The sequence below is a fragment of the Apium graveolens genome, chromosome 2, assembly GCF_009905375.1.
Source record: "Apium graveolens cultivar Ventura chromosome 2, ASM990537v1, whole genome shotgun sequence".
Classification (NCBI taxonomy): Eukaryota; Viridiplantae; Streptophyta; class Magnoliopsida; order Apiales; family Apiaceae; genus Apium; species Apium graveolens.
In genome coordinates this window covers 207,612,382-207,620,759 of record NC_133648.1, presented here as the reverse complement: position 1 = coordinate 207,620,759, position 8,378 = coordinate 207,612,382, and the positions used below count along the sequence as shown (strand labels likewise).

The following is an 8,378-nucleotide window of genomic DNA, read 5'->3' as shown; positions in this document are numbered from 1 at the left end:
GATTAGTGTCATCACTATTACATGTTAAGGTAAAGAACGAAAAGGCTATTGAATGAAGTATTTAATCAATCTTATTCTCTTAGTTATAATTATTAGTTTAATTCTTAGTTATAAACAACCTCAATGTGTTATCGTCTTAGCATTGAATAATAACCATACATTGTTGCTTAAGTGCATAAATTAATTAGTTAACCAAAGCCAGTCTCTATGGGAACGAATCTGATTTATATCTTATACTACTTGCGAACTCGTGTACTTGCGTGTAATTTAGCGGGTGTTTAGCGACTAATAAGTTTTTGGCACCGCTGTTATTTTTAGTTTATGTATTTTCCATCAGTGGTCGGTAAAGTTCATTAACTCGGACATTGTTACTTATCTGTTCCTTGTCTTATTTTAGGTACTCTAGCGAGGGTGTTTACATACGCGTTCGCGTACTCGTAAGAGAACACTGGATAAAGCTGAGGAAGAAGTTGTGGTGGTTTGAAAGGAAGTTTTTGAAGAAGAAAAGAAGGTAGAAGAAGAAGAAGAGAAAGTCGAGGAACCAGTTTTAGTAGAGGTGGGAGATCAGGCAGAAAATCCTAAGGCTTTGATGGACTATTCTCAGCCTAAGATCAATGACATTTAGTCAAGCATCATCAGGCCAGCCATCAGGGCTAACACTTTTGAGATCAAGTCTAGCATGATTCAGATGATACATAACTCAGTTCAGTTTGGGAGTTCTCCTTCTGCAGACCCCAACATGCACATCAGGGATTTCTTGGAGATTTGCGATGCTTTCAAGCTCAATGATGTGATTGAAGATGCTATCAAGCTATGACTCTTCCCATTCTCTCTAAGGGACAAAGCTAAGTGTTGGTTATATTCTCTACCAGCAGGGTCTATCACCACTAGGGAAGATCTTCCTCAAAAGTTTCTCACTAAATTCTTCCCTATGGCGAAGACTGCAGCAATCAGGAATGCTCTTACTCAGTTTGCTCAGCAAACTAGAGAATCTCTGTGTGAGGCTTGGGATCGATATAAGGAGATGCTGAGGAAGTGCCCACACCATGGCATGCCTGATTGGATGATAATTAACTGTTTCTACAATGGATTGGGTGCTACTTCTAGACCCATGCTCGATGCAGCATTAGGAGAAGCCTTGTGGGCTAAGAGCTACGATGAAGCTTATGAATTGATAGAACTGATGGCTACTAATAAGTACCAGAATCATTCCCAGAGACTGACTCAGGGAAAAGTAGCAGGAATTCTGGAGTTGGATGCAGCAACTGCTATAGCTGCCCAACTTAAGGCTTTGACGATGAAAGTGGACATTTTGGCTAATTATGGGGTTAATCAAATCACTAGTGTCTGTGAGCGTTGTGTTGGTGCCCATGAGACTGATTAGTGCGTAATTTCTAGTAAATCAGCTCAGTTCATGAGCAACTTTCAGTGTTCGCAGCAACCTGTGCCACCCACTTATCATCCCAACAACCACAATCATCCTAATTTTAGTTGGAGCAACGCTCTGAATGCGGTTCAACAGCCTTATCAGCAGTATCCAGCTAAGCAATACAACCCCCTGGTTTTCAGCAACCATAATATGCACCAAGACATCAACTTCAGCTACAACAAGCTAATGAAAAATCTGAATTAGAGGAGTTGAAGCTTATGTGCAAGAGTTAAGCTGTTTCTAACAAGACCTTGGAAAACCAAATTGGGAAAATTACCAATTCCTTGCTAAATCGTCAGCCTGATACACTACCTAGTGACACTAAAGTGCAAGGAAAGAAGGAAGCTAAGGAGAGGGAAAGGCAATCACTTTAAGGTCTGGAAAGGTTGTGAATCCCGAACAAACTCAAGCGTTGACTGAAGAAGCTGGGGCTGAGAAAGAAGTAGAGCAGCAGGAAGTGGAAGTGGAACCAAGGAAGACTACTGTTGAGAACACTTCTCCAGAGGGTAATACAGGCGAGAAACAGATCTATCCTCCACCGCCTTTTCCTAAGCGGCTGCAGAAGAAAAAGCTGGAAAAGCAATTTGAGAAATTTTTGGAGGTGTTCAAGAAACTTCATATCAACATACCTTTCGCTGAGGCTCTTGAGCAGATGCCTAGTTACACAAAGTTTATGAAAGATATTCTCTCTTGGAAAGTGAAGCTAGATGATTTAGAGACAGTCACTCTCACGGAGGAATGCAGTGATGTGCTGTAACAGAAGTTGCCTCCGAAGCTTAAAGATCCAGGAAGCTTCACTATTCCGTGTACTATTGGAAAAGTGTATTTTGACAGATGCTTATGTGACTTGGGAGCTAGCATCAATCTGAAGCCTTTGTCAATCTTCAAGCAGTTGGACTTACCTGATCCAAAACTAACTTTTATGACTTTGCAATTGGCCAACCGTTCTATTACATATCCGCGAGGTATTGTGGAGGATGTCTTGGTCAAGGTTGATAAACTCATCTTCCCTGCTGATTTCGTCATTCTTGATTTTGAGGAGGATAAGAAGATTCCCATAATTTTGGGAAGACCTTTCTTGGCAACTGGCCGAACCTTGATAGATGTGTAGAAGGGTGAGCTCACAATGCGAGTGCTGGACCAGGATGTAACTTTTAATGTGTTCAATGCTATGAAATTTCCTACGGAAAATGAGGAGTGTTCCAAGGTAGAGTTGGTCAATTCTGTGGTGACTTCGGAACTTGATCAATTGCTAAGGTTCGATGCCTTAGAAATGGCCTTATTGGGGAATTCAGATAGTGAAGATGACGAAGGTGAAGAACAATTACAATACTTGAATGCTTCTCCATGGAAGAGGAAGATTGATATGCCTTTTTAATCTCTTGGAATGGAGGAATTGAACAAAGCTCCTAAATGCCTCAAGCCTTCTATTGAGGAAGCTCTCAGTCTTGAGCTTAAGCCTTTACCTAAGCACTTGAGGTGTGCGTTTTTAGGTGATGCATCTACTTTGCCTATTATTATTGCATCTGACCTTTCAGGTAGTGACGAGGAAAAGCTTCTAAGGATTCTAAGAGAGTTTAAATCGGCAATTGGTTGGACTATAGTAGTTATCAAGGGAATCAACCCTTCTTATTACATGCATAAAATTCTTCTAGAAGAAGGTAGCAAGCCTACGGTTGAGCAGCAAAGAAGACATAATCCGATCATGAAGGACGTAGTGAAGACGGAAATTCTTAAGTGGCTAGATGCAGGGATCATCTATCCTATTTCTAACAGTTCGTGGGTGAGCCCAGTTCAATGTGTGCCAAAGAAAGGTGGTATTACTGTGGTAGCAAATGAGAAGAATGAGCTTATTCATACAAGAACAGTCACGGGGTGGAGAGTTTGCATGGACTACAGGAAGTTGAACAAGGCCACTAGGAAGGATCACTTCCATTTGCCTTTCATTGACCAGATGCTTGATAGATTGGCTAGTTATGAGTACTACTGTCTTCTAGATAGCTATTCGAGTTAGAATCATATTTGTATCGCTCTAGAAGATCAGGAGAAGACTACCTTCACTTGTCCATTTGGTACTTTCGCTTTCAGACGAGTTTCTTTTGGTCTATGTGGTGCACCAACCACAATTCAGAGATGTATGATGGCCATATTTTCCGATATGATTGGCCAGAATGTGGAGGTGTTCATGGACAACTTCTCTGTATTCGGGATTCTTTTAATGAATGCTTGCAAAATCTTGGACACATTCTCAAGAGGTGTGTTGAGACTAATTTGGTTCACAATTAGGAGAAATGTCACTTTATAGTGCGACAGGGCATTATTCTTGGGCACAAGGTTCCTAGTAAGGGTCTTGAGGTGGACAAAGCCAATGTGGGGGTCATTGAAAATCTTCCTCCTCCTATTTCTATTAAGGGAATTCACAGTTTTCTCGGTCATGCGGGTTTCTATAGGCATGTCATCAAAGACTTCTCTAAGATTTCAAAGCCATTATGCAGTTTGCTAGAGAAATATGTCCCTTTCAAGTTTAATGACGAGTGCCTTGCAGCTTTTGAGACATTGAAGAAGAGTTTAATCACGGCACCTATAATAACTGAACCTGATTGGAATGAACCTTTTGAGATGATGTGTGATGCAAGTGACTATGTAATTGGAGCAGTTCTTGGGTAGAGGAAGTTTTAGGCCTCAATGATACTATAGAAGGGGGTTGAATATAGTATCTACAATCAATTCGATTATAAACACAAGTATGTCACAGAATACAAGTTTATTCAATATATCAAACTCTGTTGCAGTAGGTTTAATCTACTCTCTCAGTGATGTATGATATTACTAAGAGCTGCTAGGGTTACAATGAATAATACTCTCGTCAATGATAACACATATAGTATAAACCCTAATCTGTGTTTATATACTACACAGTTACAAGATATCTCCTAATTGATATGATATGTTATGTTTCCTAAAATACATCAATCAGAGATTATCTACTGTAGTCCTTTAGCTGTCCAACTCTCCAAGCATATCTTCTTTTGTTTAATCAAGATCCTCTCCTGTAAATCAGCCGCTTTTCATACCTGAAGTGTGTCCGCACTTAAGTTCTGATGTAAGTCCTGATGGCTTAAGTTCTGATAACTTCCCGTCTTCAGTAAGTTCTGATTTCCAGTTAAGTTCTGATAGTAAGTTCTGAAACTAAACAAATCAGATTAGACATGACATCACTAATATATCTAACAGGAAGAACAACATATTTCATGTGGTCTACTATGCTAGCAAGACCCTAAATGGTGCTCAACTAAATTACACTACTATAGAGAAAGAACTTTTGGCTATTGTCTATGGGTTTGAGAAATTTAGATCTTATCTACTTGGGACTAAGGTGACAGTTTTCACTAATCACGCTGCAATTTCGTATCCCAACTCAAAGAAGGACTCGAAGCCTAGATTGATTAGATGGGTACTTTTGCTTCAAGAATTTGAATTAGAGATCAAGGAAAGAAAGGGGACTGAAAATCAAGTCGCTGATCATCTCTCGCGTTTAGAGAACCCTAATGCTACTTCATTGGATAAGATATTGATAAATGAGTCTTTTCCCGACGAGCAGCTATTTGGAGTGCAAGAAGAAGAACCGTGGTTTGCAGACATTGTGAACTACCTTGTGATTAATATCAAACCTCCTGACTTATCTTATGCTCAAAGGAAGAAGTTTCTACATGAAGTGAAGTGGTATATGTGGGATGAGCCGTTTCTTTTTCGACACGGAGCTGACCAAATCATCAGGAGATATATTCCTTACAACGAAACGGGGGGGATCTTGCGCGATTTCCACTCAACGGCTTATGGAGGACATTATGGTGGAGAAAAGACAGCAGCTCGTATTCTTCAAGCAGGTTTCTTATGGCCAACCTTGTTTAAAGATGCTCATCAGTTCGTTTTGAAATGTGATCGATGTTAACGTGTGGGTAATATGTCTAAGAGGGATGAGATGCCTCTTAAAGTGCTTCTCGAGGTTGAGGTCCTTGATGTTTGGGGAATTGACTTCATGGGGCCATTTATCTCATCCTGTAACAATCAGTATATCTTGTTGGCGGTTGAATATGTGTCGAAATGGGTTGAAGTTAAGGCGTTTCCAATTAACGATGCGAAAGTGGTGCTTAGTTTTCTTCACAAGAAGATATTCACAAGATTTGGAACTCCAAGAGTCATAATCAGTGATGAGGGGTCCCACTTTTACAATCGCAAGTTCACTGCTATGATGAAAAGGTATAATGTGAATCATCGCATTGTTACGGCTTATCATCCTCAGACAAATGGTCAAGCTGAGGTGTCTAACAGAGAGATCAAGTGCATTTTAGAGAAAGTTGTTTTTCCATCAAGGAAAGATTGGTCTTTGAAGATTGATGAAGTTGTTTGGGCGTATAGAACAACATATAAGACTCCATTGGGAATGTCGCTGTTCCAGTTGGTTTATGGTAAGGGGTGTCATTTACCTGTGGAGCTCGAGCATAAGGCATATTGGGCTTTGAAAAAATTGAATCTTGACTTGGATACAGCTGGAAAGAAGAGGATGCTTCAATTGAATGAACTCGACGAGTTTGGACTTCAAGCTTATGAGAACAACAAGATGTACAAGGAGAAAGTCAAGAGGTGGCATGATTGGGGTCTAGTGCTCAAATTATTTATACCAGGGCAACAAGTTTTGTTGTTCAACTCTCGTCTCCGTCTTTTTCCTGGAAAGTTGAAGTCCAGATGGTCAGGGCCATTTATTGTCAAAACTGTGTTTCCACATGGAGCGGTGGAAATTTTTGAAAGTGATCCAGGCCAAGCATTCAAAGTAAATGGTCAGAGGCTGAAGCATTACTACGGTGATACGAAAAACCTCGAGGTGGTTAGTGCCGTTTTATTGTCCATTTGAGCTCAAGGTTCTACGTCGAGCTAGCGACGTAAAAGAAGCGCTTCTTGGGAGGCAACCCAAGTGTGTTGTACATTAGTAAGTAGAGGAGCACTACGGGTTCTATACCCTATGCGTCCACAGTGACGAGGTTATATGCGGTAGTTCGTGTTCGTTGGGCCGCACATGAGCAGCTTCAACTCCCTAGTTCTGCCATTGATAGTTCGATTATATTGAACATGGTAGAATGGTATGGGGGTAAGCCCGATCCTAAGGGGCTTGGTTATTCATTTGATTTGTGTCCGGGCAAGCGTCCAGCAAATCAGTATTATGCTGGTAGTTCAAAGAAAGCCCGTGAAGCGGGTTGGAGAGCTCAATTGGGTGAGGAGATAGAGTCGTCTCAGTTACAGGAACAATCGAAGAAGAGCAATACGCAGTACAGGCGTCTGGCTAGGAGGATGGATGCGATGCATGACATCCACAGCAGGTTCGCACGAGATCTCACCCAGGCATTGGGGACAGCTATCAGAACCACCGGTGTTGATATCCAGTGGCCAGTTTTTGGTGAGGATTCCGTGTATCCACCTCCGGACACACTTGACACTCCATCCATTTAGGGTGAGGAGCCTGATTCCGATTCGGTATGCCCGAATTCCTTACTATTACCTACACTAAGGACAGTGAATATTTTAAGTTTGGGGGTAGTAGTTGAAGGAATATGTTTTGTGAGAGTCACATATAGTTTTCATATTCATGATCGTTTAGTTCATATAGTGCATATTTTGCCATGAAGTTTTTTTTTTGTTTTTTTTTTATTTTTTTTGGTAGTATTTATGATAGTTTGTTCATATAGTTCATGCATTTGCATTATAGCATGATTCCTTAAATGATTTTTCTAATTAATTTGTGACATTGATGCTAGTGTAGTGATATCGTATTTAGTGATGTTGAGTCTTATCGAGTTGATTTGCATGCTAGAGACACTTGTATTTCACTAAGTCTTATAGGTTGCTTAAGTGCTAGATTTTGATCATGGTTTGTTTGTTTGTCAAGGTTTAATCGCTTGTTTATATTTAAAATTTAGGATATTCTCTTAATAATAAAATAACATGGATTTTTAGAAAATTTTAGAAAAATTGGATTTCATTGCTAGTTGTTGTGGCTAGGTGTCAAATGGCTAGTAGCCAGCTCATATTTATATGAGTAGTCTAGGGTTGAACGAGATGGAGCAAAACGCACTCGTTTAGAAATTTGGAAAAAAAAGAAAAAAAGAAAAAAAAAAGAATAAGTGTTATGTATAATTGATCATGAGTGGGCTCTTTAGTACTCGAGTTATTAAGTTCTTAGGGGACTTTGTGCCTAGTGACCTAAGGCTTTTATAGTCTAGGATCTGCTAACCTAACGGTCGCTACATGGGTACTATTACATAAGTCTTTTGTGGACCTTACTCATTGCACGATCAAATAAGCATATGTATGTCGTTTCATTGTGAATAAAAAGCATGAATCCATATAAAACTCCAATATAAGAATTGAAGTGTTATAAGTTATTTTGAGTTTAGCTTTTTATTTTATTTATAACCTTGCGATTGCCTTGTTGAGTAGTGAGTCGTGATTATTGGTCTAGTTGCGATAGTATATCTGTAAGCATTTGCACACACGCACGTCTCTAGTTTGTAAGTTGATTTGTATGATTAGATTGATCTTTACGCGAGTAACTACATTTGTTGAGATGTTGCTCGTTGATTGGTTTAGTTATTCTATTGGGATTGTTGTATTCATAATCGTTGCATTCATATTAGTTGCATTCATGAATTTTTGTTTCTTGTTCTTTGAGTCAGTTTATGCTTGAGGACAAGCATCGATTCAAGTTTGGGGGTATGTTGAGTGGCATTTATGACACTTTATTATGCTCTAATAAGCTTTGAATTGATGCATTTGTACTCAAGTTGTTAAGTGTTTTAACATGTTTTCTAGTGTTTTTGCATTTCAGGCATTATCTAGGTAATCAGGTGAATTAGCATTGTTTTGGTGCTAATTTGGTGTCAAGGTGGTGTTGGAA

The 8,378-nt window shown here is 39.6% G+C and overlaps 1 non-coding gene across 1 annotated transcript; it reads right to left on the bottom strand.

Moving 5' to 3' along the window:
• Positions 1-946: 946 nt before the first annotated feature.
• LOC141710064 (small nucleolar RNA R71) lies at positions 947-1,053 on the bottom strand. The gene has a single exon (XR_012570604.1). It is a non-coding gene; the product is annotated as a small nucleolar RNA R71 (small nucleolar RNA).
• Positions 1,054-8,378: the final 7,325 nt, after the last annotated feature.